The sequence below is a fragment of the Enhydra lutris genome, unplaced genomic scaffold (assembly GCF_002288905.1).
Source record: "Enhydra lutris kenyoni isolate GAN:26980312 unplaced genomic scaffold, ASM228890v2 scaffoldscaffold85, whole genome shotgun sequence".
Taxonomy (NCBI): domain Eukaryota; kingdom Metazoa; phylum Chordata; class Mammalia; order Carnivora; family Mustelidae; genus Enhydra; species Enhydra lutris.
Window position 1 is genome coordinate 6,033,188 of NW_019154169.1, and position 27,016 is coordinate 6,060,203.

The 27,016-nt window shown below is 39.7% G+C and overlaps 1 protein-coding gene and 1 pseudogene across 2 annotated transcripts in view; one reads left to right on the top strand and one right to left on the bottom strand.

The window, feature by feature from the left end:
* Positions 1 to 27,016, bottom strand: part of LOC111161452 — a 637,630-nt pseudogene that overhangs the window by 600,910 nt on the left and 9,704 nt on the right. The window contains exons 5-7 of the transcript XR_002641531.1: positions 20,837 to 20,966; positions 20,000 to 20,095; positions 16,879 to 17,843 (exon numbers count right to left, since the gene is read on the bottom strand). The product of XR_002641531.1 is annotated as a zinc finger protein 208-like (transcript). The remainder of the gene's footprint in view (positions 1 to 16,878; positions 17,844 to 19,999; positions 20,096 to 20,836; positions 20,967 to 27,016) is intronic.
* LOC111161451 overlaps positions 1 to 27,016 on the top strand; it is a 678,116-nt gene that overhangs the window by 418,537 nt on the left and 232,563 nt on the right.

Below are 27,016 nucleotides of genomic sequence, written 5' to 3' on the forward strand. Positions count from 1 at the left end.
TTTTGAAGGCAGCTCTATTTCTTTCCCTTTTGTAACACTAAAGTTTTCACGTTTTCAAAACGAAACAAAACAAATACAAACAAAACCTTCACACACACAGTGAAAAAAAAAGTAGGTTATTTGTAAGCCTACCAAAAAGAAATTACTATTTTCAACTTATACAACATATCCTTCCAGACTTTAGTGTAATCATGATGTGCATGCTATACCATAACCTGTTTATCATTCTTTTTAATGGTATCATAATAATCTTTTCTGTGGTAGATTATCATTTTGCTAAATATTACTGACATACTCTATGGTGCTCACTGAAATTTTACAGTTATAAAAGTTGCCTTCTAAATACAAAATTAGTGCTTTTGTTTGTTTTTCTTTAAAAACATTACATTTCAATGTCAAAATACTGTTCAGTATTTTCTCCTTGAAAAATATTGCCAGTAGTTTCAGTTCTGTCATTGTAATCATGTTATCGGTTTATCCTTTCAGACCCTTTTTTTTTTAAAGATTTTTATTTATTTATTTGACAGAGATCACAAATAGGCAGAGAGGCAGGCAGAGAGAGAGGGGGAAGCAGGCTCCCCACCGAGCAGAGAGCCCGATGCGGGGCTCGATGCGGGGCTCGATCCCAGGACCCTGGGATCACGACCTGAGCCGAAGGCAGAGGCCCAACCCACTGAGCCACCCAGGCGCCCCCCAGACCCTTTTTTAAAAAAACTATTTTTGCTTATAAATGTGTACACACTCAACCAAATACATAAATACGTGCAATACTTATAGAAAAAGTGCTGCTTTATAGTTGATATGTATAATTGTATGTATGAATGTACATACACACGTACACACACAGTAATGTGTTGGATAGCTGTGAGGATTAAATGAGTTAAGAAATGTAAAATGAGGGGCACCTGGGTGGCTCTCATTTGGGTCTCTGCCTTTGGCTCAGGTCGTGATCCCAGAGTCCCAGGATCAACTCTTGCATCGGGCTCCCTGCTCAGCAGGGAGCCGCCTCCTTTCTCTCTCTGTTCCTCACCCTGCTCATACCCTCTCTCTCTCTCCCTCAAATAAAGAAATGAAATCTTTAACAATGACAACAAAAACGTTAAATGACGGTTACTGGGGTGGCTCAGTTGGTTAAGCATCTGTCTCTTGATTTTGGCTCAGGTCATCATCTCAGGGTCGTGAGATCAAGCCCCGTGTCGGGCTCCATGCTTGGTGAGAAGCTGCTTGGAATTCTCTCCCTCTGCCCTACTTCCCCCCTGCTTGAGCTCATTCTTTGTCTCAAAGGGAAAAAAGGGGGGATTGTTCCTAACATGTAGTAACTATCTAGCAGATGTTACATAATACTAGTATCAGTACCTCCACCATTATTATTATTTGTAGAAAGGACTTTAACCATGTTATACACCTTAGTTGACATCAAACGACCAATAGGTGTAAATGTTTGTAGAAAAGCTTCTCACCCACATTTATTCCTTATTCAGCATGAAGTTTTAAAAAGGAAAAAAAAAAATCCTAGGATATAAAAGTCGAGTAAGAAAAAGAATGGTTGAATGAGTCTACATTTACACCTGTATTTCATGCTGTGCAATAATTTTATGCCTGTCCAAAAACCTATTTACATATTGAGAATAACAAAATTCATTTGTCAAAACAGTAGGGAAAGATATGAAATATTTACTCAAATCACTTTCCACCCAAAGACATGTGGGTCACATTCTTTTTCAAAATGGGAAAAAAACCTAAAATGTGATCGCCACCAATATCTGAATATTGATAATACCCTTCCAAATAACATGAATCAGAAGGAAATCAATCCCTGAATTATATTTAAATGAATGAAAATGAACACATTATGTAGAAAAACCTGAGAGCAGCTAAATCTGTATTCAGATAAAGTATAGCCCAATGGGCATGCTGGTGTTTTGTATTTTTCAAGTTTTAATTTGAATTACATTTAGTTAACATACAGTGTAATATTAGTTTCTAATATAGAATTTAGTGATTTATCACCAACAAAAAACACCCAGTGCTCAACGCATCAACTGTTCTCAACAATCAAGTATTCTCATCATCCATTTAATCCTTTCCCTGCCCACTTCACCTCCAGTAACCTTCAGTTTGTTCTTTATTAGTTAAGAACCTATTTTCTGGTTTTAGGGATGCTGATAGTCAATTACCAAGAGATTATTAATAAAGAACTAAATGTACAAGACAAAAAACAAATAACAGCAAACTACATTCAAATATATTAAAGGTATTAGGAAAAATAAAAGCAATTCAAGGAAAATAAAATTACTTCTTTGACAGAAAAAAATACAGATACAAACTGGTAATTCTGAGGAAGAAAAATAGAAATCAGATGAATACATGAAATATGGACATGATTAGGAGATTATATTTACTAATAATTGGAAATCTAGACAAAGAATACAGTATTTGTAGAAAAATGTAATTTGTCAGAATTAGGAGGTATAAACCCTTAATAGAGTAAAATGATAAGTGCAGGGGGGAAGAAGTTTTAATGTAGTCAAATAGGTGCACTTAGAACACCAAACCAAGTGTTATGGCCAAAATTTATCAAATATTTAAGGAACTTCCAAATTGAATGAGATAACAAGCTCACCATCAGTTTTTATGAATCTTTTATACTCCTGATGTCAAAATAACTAGATCACAAAAACATAATTTATTATCATAGAACTAAAAGCACAAACTTATTCTTCAGTCTATTAAAATAAAACCAGTATTCACAATCTGAACCCATTACCTGAAATCAGAAATCAAATACTTCATTTTTTGTTTTTTAGATATTTTACTTATTTATTAGAGTGCGGGTACACACAGCAGGCAGGAGGGGCAGAGGGAGAAGCAGAAGCAGGCCCTCCTCTGAGCAAGGACCTAAACTGAAGGCAGACGCTTAACCGATAGACATCCAGGCATCCCAGAAATCAAATACTTCAAATAAAACCTTATTATCACACTGAAAATCAGGAGAGAGCAAACTAATTTAGACCACTACCTGTTTTTGTATGGCATGCAAGCTAAGCATGGTTTTTACATTTTAAAGTGGTTGAAATTAAAAAAAAAAAAAAGTAACATGAAAGTATATGATATTCAAACTTCAGTGTTTCATAAAGTCATTAAAACCACATAAATTCATATATTGTCTGGCTGCTTTCACGCTATAACATAATTGAGTACCTGTAGTAGACAAAATGGTTTGCAAAGCCTATAATATTTACTATCTGCCCCATTACAGAAAAAAATTGTCAATTCTTGCTCTAGATAGTCACTTGCTAAAAAACAGAAGTCCTATTGACTTGGTTAACTTAGTATTCTGTGCTATCCAAACTGAGAAAACAAGTAGATGTTGGATAAAGAGGGATTCTTGAAATGCAACGAAAGATAATTCTGTGGCAAATTCTGGAGTTTATATATCTAAATTCCATAACAGTTTAGAATTTGAGCAAGTCCCAGCATCATCTTTTATAAAATATTTTTATTAAAAACATAATATGTTACATGCTATACTAAAATCAATGTGGATATAATGAGTAACTTTATTATGAGGTACCTCCTCCAAGTACCATGTCTGCATCTTAACTATAACCTTCTAATCCGACATCTCACGATGCACAGCAGCATATCAAAACAATGCAGTTAAGAAAAACAAAAAGACTGGGGCTCCTGGGTGGCTCAGTGGGTTAAAGCTTCTGCCTTCGGCTCAGGTCATGATCCCAGGGTCCTGGGATCGAGCCCTGCATCGGGCTGTCTGCTCGGCAGGGAGCCTGCTTCCTCCTCTCTCTCTGCCTGCTTCTCTGCCTACTTGTGATCTCTGTCTGTCAAATAAATAAATAAAATCTTAAAAAAAAAGACAAAACCCATTTAACTGGTTTATATGAGCATAAATCAAACAAATTTAACATGAAATCCTGTGTGCTCCTAGTTGCTGTTAACATCTTTGGGAAGTGTGTATGTTTGGGAAATGTTTGGGATTTCTGTTTTGTTTTTTGGCAAAAGTCATGAGTCAAAGGGTGAAATTAAGGAAGATATTACAGGTAAGCTAGGAATTTGGGGATAGTGTATTTCCCATTTCCTAATATCAGGCATTACAAGATGCTAGACAGTACCTGGAAACCATTAAAAATACTAAGATGCCTGATTTTAAAAAATACTAAGATAGTTGATAAGTACATGGATAAACATAAAAACTACTGTAATATTGGTTTGCAACTCAAATTCCTTAATGAGATTTAATCTTAATGGCTACACAAATATAAAGATGTAATTTGTGTTATCAGTAAAAAAGATACCAACCTGTAAAGGAGTAGAGCTTTCATCTGCAGTTGAAGTTGGTATCAATTTAAAATAGATTGTTATAACCTTAGGATATTATAAGTAATCCCCATGGTAACTACAAAGAAAATTCCTGTAGAATACACAAAAGGAAATGAGAAGGGAATCAAAACATGTCCTTACAAAAAAATTAGCAGTGCAGAAACACAATGGCAGAAAGCTGTGTGTGAATAAGTACAGGGGTAGAAAAACCTAAACATTATAAAATGGACAAATTGCAAGAGGCTCAGTGTGGACACACCTGAGAATGAAAGATTCCAAGGTTTCCCAGTCATAGGGGACACCCCCCCATTTTTATGAGTTTTACCACCAGGAGGCCAACCAAGTTCTCATAGTAAAGATTGAAGAAGAATCCCCACTGTGCTTTTGGCAGGAGGAGGGGAAAGTCACTATTTTGAAATATACCTACCTAGAGCAGTCATAACAAGGCATGCCCCCAGTAATCTACTGGGGATTAGTAGCATCTAACTGACCTGTGGAAGAGAAATGCCCAACTCCACCCCACTGTAGCTATCCTGTCCTACATTGGGAGAGAGGAACTGAAAACTGGTGGAAGTTCACAGTCCAGTAGAACAGTTTCACCAAAAGACTGAAATTATAGGGGCGCCTGGTTGGCTCAGTGGGTTAACCTCTTGCCTTCGGCTCAGGTCATGATCCCAGGGTCCTGGGATCGAGCCCCACATTGGGCTCTCTGCTTGGCAGGGAGCCTGCTTCCCCCAGTCTCTCTCTCTGCCTGCCTCTGTGCCTACTCGTGGTCTCTCTCTCTGTCAAATAAATAAATAAAATCTATAAAAGACAAGACTGAAATTACAAATTTTATATGGAAAAGCAAAATATCCAGAATAGCCAACACAATATTGAAGAAGAAGAGCAAAAGTGTAGGATTGACAATACCCAGCTTCAAGACTTAGACAGTAAAACTGCAGTAACAAAGATAGTGTATTTGTGAAAAAATAGACAAATAGGTCAATGGAACAGATTAGAGAGCCGAGAAAGAGACCATCTCACATATACTAATCTTTGATAAAGCAGCAAAGGCAATACAATGAGGAAAAAGTCTTCAACAAATGGTGCTGGAACAGCCAGGCATCTGCATGCCAAAAAAAAAAAAAAAAAGCCTAGACACAAGAGTTTTACAGCCTTAACAAAAATTAATTCAAAATGGATCATAATTCTAATTGTAAAATGCAAAACTATAAAACTCATAGAGCATAACATAAGAGAAAATACACATGACTTTAGGTTTGGTGATGACTTTTTAGATACAATACCAATACCATGATCCGTAAAAGAAATGATTGATAAGCTATACTTCATTAAAATTTTAAAAAGTTCTACTCTACAAAATATACTGTTAAGAGAATGAAAAGACAAGTCATATACAAGGAGAAAATATTTGTGAAAGACATATCTGATAAAGGATTAATATCCAAAATATACAAAGAATTCTTAACATTCAACAATAAAGAAACAACCCAATTTAAAAAATGGGCGAAAATCTGGACATATCACCAAAGAAGATAGACACATTGGTAAATAAACCTACAAAAAGATGTTCAATATCAAGTCAAGAAAGAACTGTAAATTAGAACAATGAGATACCAGTACACACTTGTAAGAATGGCTAATCTCCAAAACACTGGCAACACCAAATGCTGGCTAAGATGTGGGACAAGAACCCTCATTCATTGCTAACAGGAATACAGAATGGTTACAGCCACTTTGGAAGACTGGCAGTTTTTTGCAAACTAACATACTCTTAGTATACAATCCAGTAATCATGCTCCTGCTGTTTACAAGCTAGTTGAAACTTGTAATCACACAGAAACTTGCACACAAGGTAACATCAGCAAGATGGTGGAATAGGAAGACACAGATTTAACAACAAATCAGCAAAATAACTGAGAAATCCAGAAACCAGTTAAGAGGTCCTTACACCCCAGGCAAGCACAAGGCCAAGGGCATAGAAGCCTGGTAAGAAGTTTCTGATATTCCGTTTCTTCTCATCAGAGCATACCCACCTGCCCCCAAACCAAGGCATATTGGATCGGAAATCCCCAACTCCCATCTTCTCTCTGGGGATGGAAAGGAGTAGAATGTTAGTCTCTAAGTGACTTTTAGGGGGCCTACCCAAGGGGACCAGTGTCTGTCTTGCTTGTATCCAAGTACTGACAGGAATGTAGCGACAGGTTGAGGGGATTTCTGAGAATAAAGACCTGAACTGAAGTGTGTGCTAGAGTCTACAGTACCACTAATAAACACTAGGAGGAGCCCTAGACCATGATTTACTAACAGCCCCACAGGTAAGCTGCAATATCATAGACAGACACAAGGGGGAGCGCCTGAGTAGAAACCAGTAAACCTTTTCAAGTAGTTTACAACACAAGCCCTGGAAGGATGCACGCCCAGAGAAGGCTTAAGAGGTCTCCAGAATCTCTAGCCAGGCTGTGTGGAAAAAGTCTTGCCTATAGTAAAGGAGACCACAGAGTCTGAGACAGCTGACTGCTTCTTCAGATGCTGAATCTCCACAACAAAAATAAGGCAGGCAACCATGACACATTTAGGAACCAATTAAATCTTTAAAAAGCCGAACCTAAATAAACAGATATGAGTTGCCACAGAATTCAGAGTTACCATCATAAGGATGCTCAATGAGTTAAAAGAACTCAACGGCCCACTGATAGATGAATGGATAATGAAAATGCAATATCTACATAAATGGAATTTTATGCAGCCTTAAGAAAGAGGACATCCTGTCACATGCTACAATATGGATGAACCCAAAAGACATTATGTTAAATAGGCCAGTTGCAAAAGAACAAATACCATATTCCATTCATATGAACTATCCAAGCTATTCAAAATCATAGAAACAAAATATACATACCTAGTCAAGTATATATGTACAGGTATTTTTTGACAATGGTATCTCAGTATATTTTGTGGTTCAAGGTTTCAGGCCCAGCAATCATGTTGTTGGAGGATACGAACTGATAATTTAGCGCAGTATATGTGACAATTAGTGGTATTTGTATGTAACCAAATAGTTATGGTTGGAGATGCAGGGCAGATAAGATGAAAAGTTGGAGGTGGGATAGCAGGAGAAAGCCCTGGGGAGTGAGTGGTCCTCTCATCTGGGAATCAAGGAGTTGACTACTATGAGATGGGTGCCTCCTGGGGAAAGCAATGATCTCCATTAATTTTTAGAATGGCACAAATAGTAGTTACTTTCATCAGATTTCCCTTTACACATGGGACTCCAGAGGTATAAATTTTGGCAGGGAGCAAAGAGTATATGAAGATAATGAGCTAACCACAATGAGCTCAGGATACACAATGGATTCCTAATATCAAGGAGGAGAAGCAATAAATGTCCTTAGTATGTTGCCTTAGGAGAGGCAGTCCATAGGTGTCACTGGAGTGAAGGTTTTGGTGTTCTGGGCATAACTGTCTGCAATGAAGGGGCAAAAACATCTTGTTCTTGGGGTGGGGTGATGTCATATTAGGTGATGTCGTCTTCCACAGAAAGCTCCTGGAACAAAGTGGTATCATCTGGGATGTGGGACTGAGATGACATTTCTAAGTGGGTACCCGCTTGAATTGATATGAATCTTAGCATTTGCCATGTTTTATTGAAAGTGTGGCTTTTTTGGAGGGTTGGGGCCTCTTGAACTGTAAACCAGTGAAATCACCCAGACCAATAGTGATAAGACAACAGGATGCTGTGCAGCTGCACTTCACAGGTTTTTTGTATTATGATGGAAATTTAGCTCAAATGGGTCCCATGTCAGATTAGCAGCTACTTGGCTCATGAAACAATCTATGGTTAATGGATCTCAGGAGGGTTTGTGCCCTCAGTCTGGCCTCCAGTGCTTATGGCAACAAAAAAATGTATAAAGATAGGGACATGGGTGCCTGGATGGCTCAGTTGGTTAAGTGCCTGCCTTCGGCTTGGGTCGTGATCCCAGGGTCCTGGGACAGAGCCCCACATTAGGCTCTGCACTCAGCAGGGACTCTGCTTCTCTTTCTCCCTCTACCCCTTCCCCTGGTTGTGCTCTTTCCCTCTCTCAAATAAATAAATATTAAAAAAAAAAACAGGAAGAGACATTATTAAAGGACCTCATATATAATGAGTCTTTATATACATGGAGATAAGACACATTACCCTTTTATTTTTTATTTTTTAATTTTTTTGAGAGGTGGGGGGGGAAGGGCAGAGGGAGAGAGAGACTCTTAAGTAGGCTCCATGCCCAGTGCAGAGCCCAACACAGGGCTCAATCTCACAACCCTGAGATCATGCCCTGAGCTGAAATCAAGACTGACTGAGTCACCCAGATGCCCCATATTTCCCTTTTAAATACAAGAAACAGTGATGAGAGAAAGTTAGAGTTGGTATGAGGTATAAATTAGCCAAGGAACCTTGAATTAAGAGATTAAGTCCCAGGGGAAGAGAAGGGCCCATTTGGGGGTCTGTTTGTCAGACTGGCATTTGAAAAAGAGTTGAGGACACCATTATGTCTCAGTTAAACTGACTATCTGGGACCTATTTGGGACATGAAAGTTCTGTTGAATGCCTCTTTCAAGTGCCCAGTATTATGCAGTCTCAGAAGTGAATTATGTGCCTTGGTTACTATCAGTAATGCCTAGAACTCTGAAAGAAATAAGGTGTGTCCTGACAAGTATATTGTAGTCTTATACTACAATATAAGTTGTGGTCTTAGTATATTGTAGAGCCATGTGTAATACTGATTTATATCTTGGGTGTCTGTGAGGCAACAGACTTTTTAAACCTGAAGGGAATACTTTTTAAGCAGTGGACCAGTAGTCTGTAATGAATGTGAAGAGGGAGCCATTTGTTGGCTGGGACACCCAATGCTAAGATGACTGCCTGAAGTTTGCCCAAATGTATTGTCCCTTGGGTCCTATCATTTATAAAGAAAATCCTGGCTAAGGATTGGGAAACAGCAATTACACTGAGTTTTATCACACAAGATGGTTAGCAGTGTTATCTGTATAGTCTACAAACCCTCATTACTATTCACTTGATCCCAAGAGCTCCTAGGTAGTGAGGGGGTCCGAGGGAGGGGAGACCTTCTGCAGCATTATGGCATCTGGCAAGGGACTGAGGACAGAGGAGTCCAGCTTTCCTGCAGGAGGCATATGTTAGTCCAGATTTGGCTCCATCCTGCCTTAAGGAGGTCTCAGGAGCTGTGTCAAGCTTGTGAGGCAGTTTCCATTACCCAAAGCATAATGAGAAGCTGGGTGTGGAGGGTCACAACATCAGGGTCTGTGAATGCCTTTCTTTCTAGGAGAGCCCAATATGTAACCAGTCCCTGGTTGTCTTAATGGTGTGTAGCATGAGGCCAAGATGAGCAGTTTCTTGCATCAGAAGTCATTGGATAACTTATGGCCATTTTAAGGGGTCCTCAGACTCCAGGAGGCATGAGAAGAAGTAACCAAGGCCTCTATGGTGAAGAAATCTCTGAGGGCACTAATAAGAGTGCCTGTTGACTTTAACTTGGAGATTTTAAGCCATTTGTTGAATAGAGACCCATTTAAGGAGGGCTGATTTACCCACGGCAAAATCATTTAGATAAAGTAAAATTTACAAATGAAGACTACAGACCCCGAAAAGGACTAAAACATGTCGGACTTGTATGCCTGTAATGAGTGTGTCAAGTGAGTCTCCTTGTGGGAGTAGGTCATTAATGTAGTGCCATACTTTGTACTCCTAGAGAAAAGCAGGTACAGTTATTTTGTTTGCAAAGTTTGTGATGACAAAGCTGTTGAGGTACCCCCTAGGTAGCCTGGAAAAGATTTATAATGTCCCTGTGGAGCCAAAGACAAACTGCAAGTGAGAGGCTGTGGAAATAGGCATTAAACAGAACACATTAGCCAAATCTATAAGAGCAAAATATTTACCAGTTGTTGAATAAATAGAATCAGTGGTTTTAATAATACCGGATATTGGGTATGGGGCCTCTAATGGATGGGACCACAGCATTAAGGTTGTAGTAAATTCACCATGAGGCATCATTCATTCACTTTATGTACTTATGTACTTATGTTTTATTTATATATTTATGTGTTTGTTTTCTTCTAGGTTTAAGGCAGGCAAAATTAGGCTGTCAAATGGAGAAGTAGCAGAGATAATCACCCCTCTATAAATTACAGTTTATATAATACATTTTAATCTTTGGAAGCTTCTCTTTTAATTTATATTGGGTCATATTACTATTTTAAGTAGGAGTCTGTGGCATCCCATATTATCAGGCCAATGTCCCCACCCCCAACTCCACTGGCTTGTTTTTACTTTAATTAGCTTCAAAGTAAGTTTTTAAAGTAGAATCAACCAGAAGGTGAGAATGTAAGGGAAATGATTCTCCAACACTTCTCATGTACACTAAAATTTTAGGTTTCTTTTTTGGAATACAAGAGGCTCTTTGCTGTTTACAAGGTGTGTTGGGAAAATGTCATTCTCCTCATGTTTCTCCTTTACTCTCACACTACTACCACACTCAGAAAACTTATGACACCAAATGTATGGAGGTTTCCCCACTCCGTGCAATTCTGTGACAGCACCTGGGGGCCTACAATTTAACTCAGTTATGACACTGTCTACCTGGAGATAGCACCAGGTCTCATAAGGGCTCAGTCTCACATGACTGTCCCCTCACTACCCCAACCCCCACATATACTTCAGATAGCAATCACAAATCTAGGTTGTTACTTATGGTTCTGACCCATCAGCTATAATGTAGAAGTTCCCAAGATGCCCTCCTCTAAGATTTGATTAATTTGCTAGAGCGGCTTACAGAACTCAGGAAAAACAGTTTACTTGCTGTTTATCAGTTTATTATAAAAAGATAAAGGACGTAGATGAACATCCAGATAGGAAGGTTCAAAGGACTAGGTCTAGGAAGATCCTGAGTGCAGGAGCTTCTCTGTCCTGTGGAGCTGGGGTGTGTCACCCTCCGAGTATGTGAATGTCATCAATCTGGAAACTCTCCAAACCCTGTCCTGTTGTGATTTTTATGGAGGCTTCCTCAGTAGGTGTGATCAATGAACAACTCTGTATCCAGCCCCTCTACCCTCTCTAGAGAGCTGGACTTCAGAGATGCCCCTATGGCAAGGAATCGGGGGTAGCCTCTGGCCCAAAGCCAGCAAGTGATTGAGGCCCTTAGTCTAACCATGTGATCTTGCAAACAGATCTTTCCCTAGTTGAGGTCAGATAGACCACAGTTCTGGCCAATATCTGACTACAGCCTTGTAAGACCCTGAATCAGAGGACCTAGCTAAGCCTTATCTGGACTCCTGACAGAGAAACTCTAAGATAGTAAATGTGTGTTGCTTTAAGCTACGAAGTCTCTGATCATTTGTTAGGTAGCACTAGATGACTAACACACCTAGGTTACCAGAGACCAGTATTCATAAATGTCATAGCTCAGTGTTTCTCATTACTGTCGCTTCTGTGAGGATGATGCTTTGTTTCAGGGCTAACAATTACGTGTGTGATGCACATCCAAAGTCCGCTCTTGTCTGCCTATCAGAATTACTAGAGATGTTTGAACCCTTAGCCAGAGCTAATCAAACAGAATCTCTGGATCTAGGACCTGCTCGAATGTATTTTTAAAGAACGCTTTGAAAATTATCTTCCCAAGAGATTTATTAACTACAAAGGAAGAAATAGTACCTTTCTTTAGAGTGGAGAAATCTAAGCATCTTAACTGTGTGATCAGTGGTGACATCACCAACAGGACACATCAACATTGTGTATCCTCTGGAATTATCTCTGAGGATATATTACTTCTGTAGTATTAATGCATAACCTTAATGTAGTCAGAGAAAATACTGAATCAAACCCAAATTGAGGAATATTCTACAAAATAACTGGCCAGTATTCTTTAAAAAAAAAAAAAAAACTAAGTCATGAAAGACAAGAAAAGACTGAGGAACTGTCACAAATTGGAGACTAAAGAGAAATAACAAGTAAATCTACCACAGGATCTGGAATCAGTGGCAAGGACTACAGTAATTACTAGTTTGTACTGATGTTAATTTCCTGGTTTTGATAATTATACAAAGGTTATATAAGACATTAACATTAGGAGAAACTGGATGAAGATTATATAAGAACTGTTTTTGCAACTTTTTAAATCAAGTATTTCAAAATAAAAACAAAAAACCTCTCTGTACTTGGGAGTTTCTCAAAGTATTTACTTTTGCTCTTCAGAAACACAGAGACATTTACTTTTACTTTGGTGACAGCCAAAGGACTGAGCTGGAGGAATGACAGTAGACCAGGTCATGGTGCCATGACCTTGTCGGAAAAACAGAAACACTTGCAATGCTTCCTGCATTTTGAAACATTTCCCCTCTTTATTTTGTTTTTCACTTACAAAAGTAATATACGTTTTAACAAGTAAAACAATACAAAGATAAACAACTGCTTATTTTTCCCTTCCCCCCACCAAGATAACCAATGTTAATTAAGACCTTGCTGTAAATCCATCTATGCTTTTCTTTGTTCATAGAAACATACATGCATATATATACACATACAGGAGTTTTACTTTTTTTTTTTTTAAAAATAGATTCATATACATTATTCTGCAATTTGCCCTTTTCACTTAAAAATATACCATGAACAAATTAGCAGAGTTCTAGTTCCCCACTCAAATAATTTTACTAATCACACATTTGAGATATCATACTTGGTATATATATATTTTTCTATTTGGCTTTCATTTTCCTTCTCTGACTCCCTCATTACCAACCTGCATCACCCTCCTCCCTCTAACCCAATGTATACTCTTATATACTTTTCATCATGCATAGAAAATCATAAACAAACGTATATGGATACATGTTTTTCACTCAAATAGCTAGAGGAGTTCTGTCACTGATTATAGGAACAGGCTATTTTACATACTTACTTGGCTTTTTTTTTTTTTTTTTTAAGGAAACACTGTGGAATTCTATTCAAGTCCACTAGCATGGTTTAATTTTTCCACCTTAATGGTTATATAAACAATCTATGGAATGGATATACTGTTTCTCCCCTCTTCCGGTTTCCCTACTGATGGGCATTTATTTTGATTCTAGTGTTTTGCCAGTAGGAACAATTTTATAATACACATATTCATCTGTCCTTTATGTATTGGGGTTTTACTTCTAAGAGAAGATTCCCCAAAGTGGCATAAGTATTTTAAGTTATAAAAGATGTTGCTGGATTGTTTTTCGAAAGAGCTGAATCTGTATGTCCACCAGCAGGGTATAAGAACAACCTTTGTTGGGGACAGCAAAAAGCATTCCTGCTATTTTCTGTCAGTTTGGTTGCATAGTTATCGCATTATGACTTTAATCTGTATTCCCCAACAACTACCAAGGCGACACATTTTTTGATAGTCCCACCAGCTACTTGGATTTGCTCTTTTTACAACTTTCTATTCATATTCTCTACCATGTTTTGCCATTGAGTTATCTCCTTCCTGTCAATCTGAAAAGCACTTCTCCATTGATTGGCTTTGCAAATATTTCACCCCAAATTATAATGTATTGACTTTTTTGATGGCATCTTTTGCCATACAAAAGATCATAGTTTTACATAGTCAAGTTTTTCCTATTTTTAAATTTTTATTTAAGTAGACTCTATGTCCGGCATGGAGCCCAATGTAGGGCTGGAACTCATGAGCTGAGATCAAGAGTCAGAGTCTTAATGGACTGAAGCACCCAGCGCCCTATTTTTTAATAGTTTTTATCCTGTGTTGATAAAGTTAATCTAACTCCTAGATTGTACACGTGGTCTTTCATTTTCCTTTAAGAACTTTATTATTTAAAAAATGTAAATCTTAGGGACGCCTGGGTGCTCGGTTGGGCAGCTGCCTTTGGCTCAGGTCATGATCCCCACATCCTGGGATCGAGTCCCACAACGGGCTCCTTGCTCGGCGGGGAGCCTGCTTCTCCCTCTGCCTCTGCCTGCCACTCTGTCTGCCTGTGCTCACTCTCTCTGACAAATAAATAAATAAAATCTTTAAAAAAAATTTAAATCTTAAATCCACCTGGATTTTTTTATATGGGTGGGGCTGCTAGCCCAACTTTACTTTCTTCCTGATTAAAAGCCAATTGTAACAGAATTCTTTATAAACATCTATTTCAGGATTTTCTATGCTTTTCATTGAAATGAACAGGTTCCTCTGCCAATACTTTATTAAAGTGACTTCATATTATATTCTGACATCTGGTATACAATTTTCTTTTTCATATTTTTCTTGTTTAGACTGTTAGAATAAATGTTCTTCCATAAGGACTTTAAGATCATTTCACATAAGATTTTTTAAAAAAGGCACAGACACTTAGTGTAATTCCAAAAGTAGTGCATTTAAGTTATTAGATGTTTACAGAGAGAAACTTTTAATTTCTATACTGTCTTCTCAGAAAATTATCTTTTAACTCAAAACAATTACTAGTCTCATTTACTGATATAAAATCATATCAGCAAAAAGTTTTACATTTTTTATTGTTTATACCAATTATTTATTTTCCATTGTCTTCTAAGACAATATTTAGTAAAAATAGACAGCAGTGAACACCCTTATCTCTAATACTATTAAATTCTTAATCTTCAAAAAATGGTTTTAACATAATATATGCTATAGAGTTTTGGTAAAGATACTCTTAAGTGGTTATTACATACTACAATTTAACTTGTATTAGATTGGAAATGTTTGCAAAATCCAATTAAATATCTTCCAGCATCTATTGATGGCACCTTCTCTTTCATACTATTAATTTTATTGATGTATTTCCTATTACTGCATTGACTCTGCATTCTTGGAGTAATTCTTCCTTGGTCATTATAATACATTGTTCTTAGGTATACTGCTGAATTCCATTTGCTATTATTTTAATTATAATTTTTTATTTCTAAGCTCATGGGTAAGACTGGTTTGGGGTTTTCTTTTTTCCACTACTTTGATTTGGTTTTGGAGTTAAAACTTACTCTGACTTCATAAAGTAAATTGGGGATCATAGTCTATGGGCTGAGATATTTCAAGTAACACTGGTATTACTCTTTAAAAGTTAGATGAGGGGCACCTCAGTGGCTCAGTCAGTTAAGCATTGACTCTTGATCTCAGCTCCGGTCTCAACCTCAGAGTCATGAATTCAAGTCCCATCTTGGGCTCCATGTCTTGGGCTCCATGCTAGGCATGGAGCTTACAAAAAAGTTAGATGAAACTAATTATGAAATCATCTGGGCCTGGAGCATTTTTCAATCCTAGATCTTTAATCACTTTTCCAAACTCTTCAAAGGTAATTGTTCTATCAAGTTTCTTACTGCAATTTTTCTAACTTACATTTTGCAAGAAAAACATTTATTTCCTCTTTTAAAAGCATGTTGATCTAAATTGGTAAGAAGTATCTTTTATCATTCTTATAATCACATCTTTATCTGGGATTATGTTTCTTTTTTTTTTTCCAAGTTTTTATTTAAATTCCAGTTAGTTAACATACAGTGTAATATTAGTTTCAGGTGTAGAATTTAGTGATTCATCTCATAAACACAATATCCACGTGATTGCTTCCTTTCTCATTCTGGATCAGGCATTCTTATACGGAGTCAAATCTTGAAAAACGTGGCCATTTGTTTTATTTGGATGACACAGCAGCTCAGGGAAGCAGACTTTTTTCAAAGACTGGAATGATGAAATGATTTGGGTTTTAGTGCCTAGGACATTCACAGGGAAACTGAGAGGGAAGAGAAGTGGATGTTGCTGAATTAATTTGCAAAAAGAAAACAAACCAACAAACACAAAAATCTCCTTCTTTGGTCTCTGCATGAAGCATTTCTGAATTATAAGACTCATATAAACAGTGTCTTTCCTATTAATTTGCAGCAAGGTATGTTAAGCAAGACTAAGAAAATAGAAGAGGTGCACAATATACCAGGGCCATACTAGTTTTTGTCAAATAATGGCTGGATTGAGTAATCAAGTTTATAATGTTTTGTTCATCCAATATTGGTTGTGAAACTATTCCTAAGCTTTGCCTTTTTAACATTAACAAATGTTATTATCATTTTTTTATATTGTTAAGACACTAAAAGACAGGGATGATATTTAGAGTGCAAAAGTTGAACAGCATTCTACATACTGTGTGACACACATACACTTGATATTCACAATTTACATTAAATTCACATTTACATTTCCAAAATATAAATAATGCTTATTATGTGGCTCACTGTGGAATATACCATAATATACCAATTCTCTTCACATATATTCTGTATGCTGTTGTCATTCCATTAACATACTTTTACACTTTCATAAGCCAGAGTGACCATGTTTATGTTTTATAAAGTATTTTCTATAATCTTTGTATAAAAATTTCTACAATTAGAACAAGACTTCCCTTATGGTAAAACATTTTGTTCAGATTCATTAAATCCATGAGATTTCTCCTAAAAATGAATGCCTGCACATATAATGAAATAGGACACCTTGCTTAAGGCTTTCTCACAATTATCAGGTTTTAATTCCTATAGGCATTCTTTCTGGCATGAATTTTCTGATGTCTACTTAGGTTTGGCTTCTGATAAAAAGCTTTGCCACATTCACTGCATCCATAGGGTTTTTCTCCTGTATGAGTTCTCCAGTGTTTATTGAGGCATGATTTTTGGCTGAAGGATTTCCCACATTCTCTGCAACGGTATGGTCTTTCTCCTGTGTGTATTTTTCGATGTACATTGAGGTATGACTTCTCGCCAAATGACTTCCCACATTCACTGCACACAAAGGGTCTCTCTCCAGTATGTGTTCTTTGATGTTCTCTGCGGTGTGACTTCTGAGTGAAGGCTTTCCCACAGAAAAAACATTCAAAGGGTCTTACCCCAGTGTGAATTCGCTGATGTTTGATGAGGGTTGACTTATGTGAAAAGGCTTTCCCACAGTCAGTGCATCCATATGGTTTCTCCCCAGTGTGACTTCTCTGATGCCTAATGAACTCAGACTTGTAGCAGAAGGCTTTCCCACATTCGCTACAGACATGGGGTTTCTCTGCAGGTGGAACCCTCTTACGTTTGTACGCAAGAGAATTGGTTACTGCTGGTTTATACATAAGTGCTGGGTTGTGGCTGAAAGCTTTCTCACAATGACTGCATTCCCAGAGTTTTTCTCCATTAGGTCTTCTATCATGGTTTGTATGTTGTAACAATTTCCCACAACCACAGCACTCATCTTGCTTTTTTGAATAGTTTCTTTTAAAACCAATCAAATCTAAATTATGGTTTGCACTCTTTCCACAGGGATCCCAGTTACTAGGATTTTGAATTGAAGGAGAAAGATTAGTGCTCAGAGGTGGTATTTTCCCAAACTTATTGTTTTCATGGCTTCTTTCCTTGGGCAATGTTTTCTTGCTGATGAATGCACCTTGTTTCAAAATCATGTCTTGTCTTTTCCTCTGGACATTAACTTGACAAATGTTTTCTGGAGAAAATACAGCAAACCTTTCTTTATTCTATTATTATGATCTAGAATAAAATTACTTGAGAAATACCCTAAGAATTTAAACAATGCATGGTATATGAACAGAAAGCATGAACCATAACTAAATGCAGGGAAGGGTGTTGTACAAGTAGAGAAGAATCACAACAGTGGCACAAATGAAATGGAATATGTCATAGAGTACATAAAGAAGTAATTTTGAAGAAGATGAGATATTGTAGAGCAGTAGTTGGCAAACATGTTCTTAAAGAGCCAGAGAGTAAATTTTAGGCTTTGTGGGCCATATGGTCTCAGTCAAAATTACTCAACTCTCCCATTGTACTTGGGAAACGCAGACAGTATATATGTAAAGGCATGGCTGTGTTCCAATAAAATTTTATTCACAAAATCAGGTGGCCAAACTATAGGCTGTAGTTTGTCAATCCTGTTACTGAGGTGTCATATAGCACCTTGCTTTTCAACGTGTGACTCTTAAAAGAGGGAAAAGAAAGGCAGCTGATGGCCAGGTTACTATGGTTTCAGGAAGGTTGATGAGCATAGTTTAATGAAGCAAAATGCATCCTGAAGGGCACCAGAATGTGATGGTTAAGAGTACTGGTTCTGAGGGTGCCTGGGTGGCTCAGTTGTTTAAGTGATTGCCTTCAGCTCAGGTCATGATCCTTGGGTCCTGGGATCGAGTCCTGCATCAGGCTCCCTGCTCGGTGGGGAGCCTGTTTCTCCTTCTCCCTCTGCTGCTCTGCCTGCTTCTGCTCTCTCTCTCTGTCAAATAAATAAATAAAATCTTAAAAAAAAAAGATTTCTTTAAAAAAAAAAAGTACTGGTTCTAAAACCTGATCACGTGGGCTTAAATCTGTTTCAGTCCCTTACTTTGCTATATGTTCTTTTTTTTTTTTTTAAGATTTTATTTATTTATTTGAGAGAGAGAGAGAATGAGAGGAAAGAGGTCAACGGGAGAAGCAGACTCCCTGCTGAGCAGGGAGCCCGTTGTGGGACTTGATCCCGGGACTCCAGGATCATGACCTGAGCCGAAGGCAGTTGCTTAACCAACTGAGCCACCCAGGCACCCTGCTCTATGCTCTTAGATAAGTTTCCTAACTTTTTTGTGATTGCTTCATTTGTAACTGGGGTAATAAAGGCTGGATATCTCATAGGTGTTGGAAGGGTTGAATGAAATGATATATGTAAAGGGCTGAGAACAAATCTAGCACAGAGTGAGCACACAGTTAGTGCTGGCCGATAATTCTAGTGCTATTGCTGCTACTACTACAGCCAAGGTGGATGAACAGTGGATGGCAGTGATTTCAGAGACATCATCTCGGGGAGAAGCATGACAATGACTTGAATATTTTTGGGGATCATGTAATATTTAATTCAATTATGTGATTATAACACCAAGTGTAAGTAGCGTAAACAGATGTGGAAACAGACAGCACTAACTTCTTGCTAAGCCCATGACTCTTGTGGAGAGGTACAAGTTCAGAGGCATCCTTAAGAGCAGGTTACTGACACTTGGGGTACCGTGGGTATTGTTGGGATATTTTACATAAGCTGATGGGAGAGAGGCAGTTATTCTGAATGTTAAATGAAAGTGGTTAAGATGGGCCAAGCTCAGTCATATGCTTTACTGCCTCACTGTCCTTGGTTACCTGAAATTTAATACTTCCTCCTCTTGGACTTAAGGAAACTAAAGGACTAAGGGATAATTGAAGGGATTAAGGAAAGGATGGGAAGTGAGAGTGTGCGTATGGAGGGCAGGTCTGGGGCATTTTACCTGGAAACTGTGAGAACAGGAAATAGGAAGGGACCAGCAGGAGTGGGAGAATGACAGAAGCTTACTTTAAGAATGTCTGAATGTAAAAGAGAAGGTGAACTGAAAACCTTAAGTTAAAGAGACTGAGGATTCTAGAGAAAGGGCAATGGAGCAAGAACACAGGGAGAGGTGAGATGAGGAGGAGAAGGAATGCCTGGATAAAGGAGGTGGGGTGCATGGAGGAAGACGGGTCATCAAGAAGGCTCAAGTTCTCAGAGGACGTCTCCAGCTGATTGCAAAGCTCTAAGGCTTTTGAGAGCTGGACTCTGCACAGAATCCCAAAGGTGCCAGCCTACCATAGTACCTCTTTTGCTGGACTGATACTTACCCTGACAGGGGCAGCCTGAGCATGCTGCCTCACAAAGCCATGGCGCTTCTTCCTGCTCCAGCTTGAGGATCACATAAGGTTTCGTGCCTTCATAACCTGTTCCAGGGAAATGATCCAGGCCTTGGGCTGAGCTCCTTGGTCTTCAGGGCCACTCAGGCAGCATTAAAGGCTGCACAACAGACATTGTCCTTGGGAGAAGACTGTACACACACCTTGTCTAGAACCCAAAAGGAATTAGTAACCCAGGACCACTGAACCTCAAGCCAAACTCACTGAGGCAGCACAGTGTACGAGTGAGGAATGCAGACTGTGGGGGTACCTGGGTGGCTCAGTCATTGGGCATCTGCCTTTGGCTTGGGTTGTGGTCCCAGGGTCCTGGGATCAAGCCCTGCTCTGGGCTCTCTGCTTGGCGGGGGGCCTGCTTCTCCCTCTCCCACTCCCCCTGCTTCTGTTCCCTTTCTCACTGTCTCTCTCTCTCTGTGTCAAATAAATAAAATCTTAAAAAAAAAAAAAAGGAATGCAGACTGTGCAGATTGCTGGGGTTCAAATCCTACTCTGGCTCTGTATGTCGGTATGTGAGGTGACACGGGCAAGTTACTTCACCCATCTGCCTCTGTATCCAAATGTGTAAAATTGTGGTACTAACAGTACCTACCTCATAAGGCTCTTAGGAGAATTAAGTAAGTTGATATTTTAAAAGTGGCTGAAGAAGTGTCTGGCACATAGGAAGTTTTTGGTACTTCTGAGGCTCTAGGTACCTCAGTGCCTTTTAGCAACTGCAAAAGGGAAGGCGGTCGTTCAGGCATCATCTAGATTGTGTGATGGAGCTGTTCTTACCCACGGAGACAAGGTTGCTGTAGGTCTCCAGCATCACATCCCGGTACAGTGCCCTCTGAGCAGGATTCAGCCTGTGCCACTCCTCTTGGGTGAAGCCCACTACCACGTCTTTGAAGGACACAGTTCTCTGCTGAGGATGAAATGACACTGAGCCATGTGGGAAATGCAGCCAGGGACAGATGGTATGGAGTTTTTATGTTCCTAGGTCAGAGCTTACCATGATCATTTATCTACCTAAGATGGCTTTTACCTTCCTGCCTTTGGGCTTTATATGGTAGGGAAAATAACAATCACATTGGAACCCACTTTGAGTCACTTTGAGTCAACCTATATTGACTGAAGAAGACTTGCTGTGTGTCACCCAGTGCTGGCTGCTGGAGACACAGTCATGGATGGTTCCTGACCTCAAGGACCTCACAACCTGGTGGAAAGCATTACGTAAAGCCATCCAGGTGAGAGTATACGAGCTATGGTGGCAGGACATCTAGGTTATAATATGTGGAAAACTGTGAATGGTCCATTAAATGTTTCAAGGTCTAGCCAGGCTTCAGAGCTAGGGGACTTGTACAGCTGAGTCTTCTCTACAGAAAGATGGAGAAACTACAGTCCTTGCAGAGGGAGCAGCATGAACACAGGCATGTGGACAGAACAGTGACTTTAAGGGCTGCGAGGCTCTCAGTAACAGGAACAGTATACAGGGGTCTGTGAGTGATCAGATGACGGGCTTTAAGACAATGGAAAATCTACCAAGGGAGAGGTGTATGTAGAAAGCACATTCTATTAGGCATGTGGTAAGTTTCTTGCATCCCATGTCTCCTATGTCAAGTGGTACTGTGGTAACTCTAAGCAGACTGGGGATATACTGTATCCCCAGAGGAACCACTAAATCAGAGTGCAAAGAGGTGTACTGCAGTAAATGAATTCCAAAAATTGTTCGTTTAATCCACACAAACACACATGTAAGAGAAGAAAGAGAGGAACAAAAGTGCATGGGACAAATAGAAAACCAAATGCTAAAATGATAGATACAAACCCAACCACGCCAATAATTATACTTATAGTCAATGACAGTAAATTATAATATAAATTAATATATGACTGAAACACTCCAAAAGGCAGAGATTGTTAGGCTGGATTGAAAAAGCAATGCTACCTGTAAGAGATACAAAACTCAGATAATTTGCAAGTGAATGGATACAAAGAGAAATGTGGTGGGTGACCTAGAGGGAAGCGAAAGCAAAGACTGTAATAACGCAGGTACAAGGTGGCGTTCACAAGTGGCCAGTAACAGTGGGACAGAGAAGGGCCGTTGTAAAGAGCAGACCCTGCATCTTAACTGCTTGTGGGGGGTGAAAAAGGGGCCAGGGTAACACCCAAGTATCTCAAAGCCATCTGGTGATGGTGAATCAGATGTGAGAAAAATAGTAGAAACTAGAAACAAAGAGGATGTGTTATTAGACATGTCTGGGGACACTTAGCAGGCAGCAGGATGAACATATGAGTCTTGTAATAGCAGCAAGATGGGAAGGGAACTAAAGCTCTGGAAGCCAGCAGCAGAGAAGTGGTAGCTAAAGTTGTCAGTGTGGGATCTCTCTGTAAGGAGACAGGATGAGCAAAGTGCCCAGGCCAGAGCCCCAAGGGACACTAATAGAGTTCAGCTGCAGACCCAAGAGAAGGACCCACAGGTACTAATAACGTTAAGAGGGCACCTGTGATATTGTGACATATTAAAAAATATCTATTTGGTCTTTCTTCATGGTTCCTGGAATAGAGCTTCTTAAACCCTTGTAACTTTCCAAGTAACAGGGTAATAGGAGTGTCTTTTGTTATTCCTAACAAGCCCCAATTAACAATATAGGAGTTTATGCCAATAACATGGAGGAAAGGGGCTGGTTGCCAGAGGAACTAACCATATGATTAGAGGGTTGGAACTTTCAGCCCCCTTCTCTATCCTGCCCAACCTATGGGTCGGGATAGGGGTGGATGGATGGTACCAGAGATTGAGCTAATTACCAGTTAATGATTTAATCAATGATGCCTACATAATGGAAATATCATGAAAATTCTGAAGAGCTTTCAGGTTGGTGAACACATCTGGGAAGATGTACACCCCAAACTCCAGACAGAAGCTCATGTCTCCCAGATCCCCAGATCTGTGCGTCATTATAGCAAATTATCAAAACTGAAGAGGGGGTCATGGGAACCCCTGATTTACAGCTAGTTGGTCAGAAGTTCAGGTGACAACCTAAGATTTGTAATTAGCATCTGAAGGGGGGGGCAGTCTTATGAGACTGAGTCCCTAACTTGTAGGGTCTATGCTAACTCCAAGTTGAACTAAGTTGTAGGACACCCAGTTGGGCGTCCACAGAGAATTAGGAGAATTGTTTGGTGTAGGAAAGAAACTCCCCTATTCCTATGAGTAGAGGAAACAGCACCTATGATATATCTTCAAGTGACTATAAAAAATTGAACCTTGCCCCAAGAGAGGTCTGATCTTTGCCCTCAACTCCTAGGAGTTAATCTCTAAGCCCCTGCAGTGTTCTGCTTGATAAGACCATCTTTGTTTACCTGGGGGTCTTGGGCCACATGGGATAGTCTAACAATATGATTTCTGGTGGGAGCTTTGGGTCACACACATCAGCTCAACCTCAGGAGGAAGCCGTACATCTCTTTAAAAAATGTGGGGTCCTACAGTGGCACCAAGCAGATGAACCTGAAGGCAGGACCTGGTACCTGAGACCCTAGACCCATATAAAGGCCATGTACATAGGAGGTACCAACCTGATATCCTCTCTGATGTCAGAATAATATACCATTGTTGTGGGAGAGCAGCAATCAGCCTTAACCACAGAGCATGGAGCTTGGCTCAGTTGACAGGCCTGGGTCGGTATTTCCCAAACAGAGATAACTGGAGTGGGATGGGATGGGATGGAATAGAACAGAATAAAATAGAAAAGATGTAATTTGACACTCTAAAAGGCATGTCATTTTTCATCAAACACAGGGATGAAGAACAAAGATGGAAGAAACATTAAGGTTGTAAAATTACTATCACGTAGTGACTGAGTGTGAGAAGGGGAAGGCAGAGAGAACTCAAGGAATAAATCTCATGGTACTGACTTGTCCGCTGGGGGATGGTACCATCTCCTGAGATGGGAAACTGGGGCACAAAGAGGTTCAGAGACTTGTGCAAGGTCATACAGATGGTAAGATCTGGGATTCAAATTCAGCAGTCTCGTTCAAAGTCTGTGCTCTTACCCAGTATATGTTCTTGCCTTCTGCACAAAAGGGGCTTTGCAAAAGGTACAGTCTAATTTAGCAGAACAGTCAAAAAGCATCTTCTGATTTCAGCTTCAGCAAAGTCCCCTGGGCTCCTGGCCAGAAAAGCTTTAGTAAAGTGGGGCGAGAGGATGCTGGACTCAAGAAAGAATAAGAAACAGGATATGGAAACATCAAGAGCAGGAAGTCACTATAGGAGATGGAGGAGGAGAGAAAAGAAAGAACTCTGTGGTTTGGAAGTGGTGATGGTTTCTAGGGTTGGAGCCATTGTAGGGACAAGGGAAAAGATCTGGGAAAACGGAGAGGAGGGGTCTCCAGAAAGAGATGTCCCTTCCCGGAGGGAGGCCTCCAAAGACGTGGAAATGTAGGAACTCAGAGGCTGAGGGGGAGTCCTGTCAAGACACAGGGCGCTTCACCATCTTAAGATGATGAGGAAGGTAGGGGGAGCTGGGAACTCTTCACACCAAGACTTGGTGGGGAGTAAGATGTTCACTGTTTGCTGCCAAACTAGTAAAATTCCCAGTTAAGAGAATGACAGTAATTTAAGTAACGGACAGCTCATCTGTTCCTCAGTCTAGATCAAGAACACAGATACTCTGGACCAAAATCAGGGCTTCCATAAACGTGAAGGAACCTTCCTGCCCACTCCCTTTGAAAATAAATAATATTTGTATTTTTGCTTTCGTCTAACTGAACTTTAGCATTTTATTCCATTACATATGTGGCTGCAAAGCACAGAGTAGTTAAAACTTCCCGCAACTCTGACACAGATGGAAAACACTAACAAAACATCGGGAAGCTAAGTCATGATGCTCTTGATCGCCTGGAAATCCAGGAGTTCTGTGGAACTAATACTCCAAGGGAAGAGCTGAAACACTGTAGAAAATATGATTCTGCATTTGTTATCTTTAAGTATTTTATACTGTATGTCAGTGCTTCTCACAGTTACAAGAGCGTAAAGGACCACTGAGAGCTTGTTAAACACAGATTCCCAGGCTCCACCCTCAATTAACCCAATTCAAGCAGGTCTGGAGTGGGGCCTGCCATTCTGTGTGTCTAATAAGCTCCTGGAGAAGCCCGTGTCCTGGAACCACATGGTTAGCAACAGTGTTGCTCTACTCTACCTCAGCCATAAGAAGGCTCCTCAGGGACATGTCTTTAGAAAACATCTTGAAAAGCTAGTTTTCGGGGCGCCTGGGTAGCTCAGTGGGTTAAGCCTCTGCCTTCAGCTCGGGTCATGATCCCAGGGTCCTGGGATCGAGCCCTGTCGGACTCTCTGCTCAGCATGGAGCCTCCTTCCCCCTCCCTTCTCTGCCTGCTGCTCTGCCTACTCTCTTTCTGTCAAATAAATAAATAAAATTAAAAAAAAAAAAAGAAAGAAAAGCTAGTTTTCTCTTAGAAATAACAGCAAGCATCAGACACATGAAAAAATGTTCATCATCACTAGCCATCAGGGAGACTCAAATCAAAACCACACTGAGATACCACCTTACACCAGTTAGAATGGCCGAAATTAGCAAGACAGGAAACAACATGTGTTGGAGAGGATGTGGAGAAAGGGGAACCCTCTTACACTGTTGGTGGGAATGCAAGTTGGTGCAGCCACTTTGGAGAACAGTGTGGAGATTCTTTAAGAAATTAAAAATAGAGCTTCCCTATGACCCTGCCATTGCACTACTGGGTATTTACCCCAAAGATACAGATGTAGTGAAAAGAATGGCCATCTGTACCCCAATGTTTATAGCAGCAATGGCCACAGTCGTCAAACTGTGGAAAGAACCAAGATGCCCTTCAACGGACAAATGGGTAAGGAAGATGTGGTCCATATATACTATGGAGTATTATGCCTCCACCAGAAAGGATGAATACCCAACTTCTGTAGCAACATGGACGGGACTGGAAGAGATTATGCTGAGTGAAATAAGTCAAGTAGAGAGAGTCAATTATCATATGGTTTCACTTATTTGTGGAGCATAACAAATAACATGGAGGACATAGGGAGATGGAGAGGAGAAGGGAGTTGAGGGAAATTGGAAGGGGAGATGAACCATGAGAGACTATGGATTCTGAAAAACAATCTGAGGGTTTTGAAGGGGTGGGGGGTGGGAGACTGGGGGAGCCAGGTGGTGGGTATTATGGAGGGCACGTATGGCATGGAGCACTGGGTGTGGTGCATAAACAATGAATTCTGTTACACTGAAAAGAAACTAAAAAAAAAAAAAAAAAAAAAAAAAAAAGAAAGAGAACAGCAAGCTTCTATCCTATGGCCAATGCAAATCATGGGCTGTCTGTGTTTGCTTTTTTGCTGGGCCACCAGGAAGACCACAGTTAATGACTCTTCGTTGGACTGTTTTGTATATCTGTATTCCAACAAAGAATGTTCCTTGCATCATTCATTGTAATATCAAATTTGGAAATTACCTGAATGTCATAAAATGGGGGGCTAGTTAAATAAATCATATTCCATGCATATGATGGAGCATTATGTACCTTGCTTTAAAAAAATGGTGTGGGGGCGCCTGGGTGGCTCAGTGGGTTAAAGCTCTGCCTTAGGCTCAGGTCATGGTCCCAGGGTTCCGGGATCGAGCCCTGCATCGGGCTCTCTGCTCAGCGGGGAGCCTGCCTCCCCCTCTCTGCCTGCTTGTGATCTCTCTCTCTGTCAAATAAATAAATAAAATATTTTAAAATAAATAAATAAAATTTTAAAATGGTGCGGTCCCAAGTACTAATATGTACAATCTCTAAGATATTTTAACTGGGAAAAAAAGGGATAGAGTAGTATGTATAATAAGGGTCTTGCCGTTGTATCTATGTGTAGACAGAAGCTGTGATGTTCCACCCAAATCCCCCGAAGGACTGAGGTGTTTATCCCAGCTGTTAGGAGAAGACTGGCTACTGCAG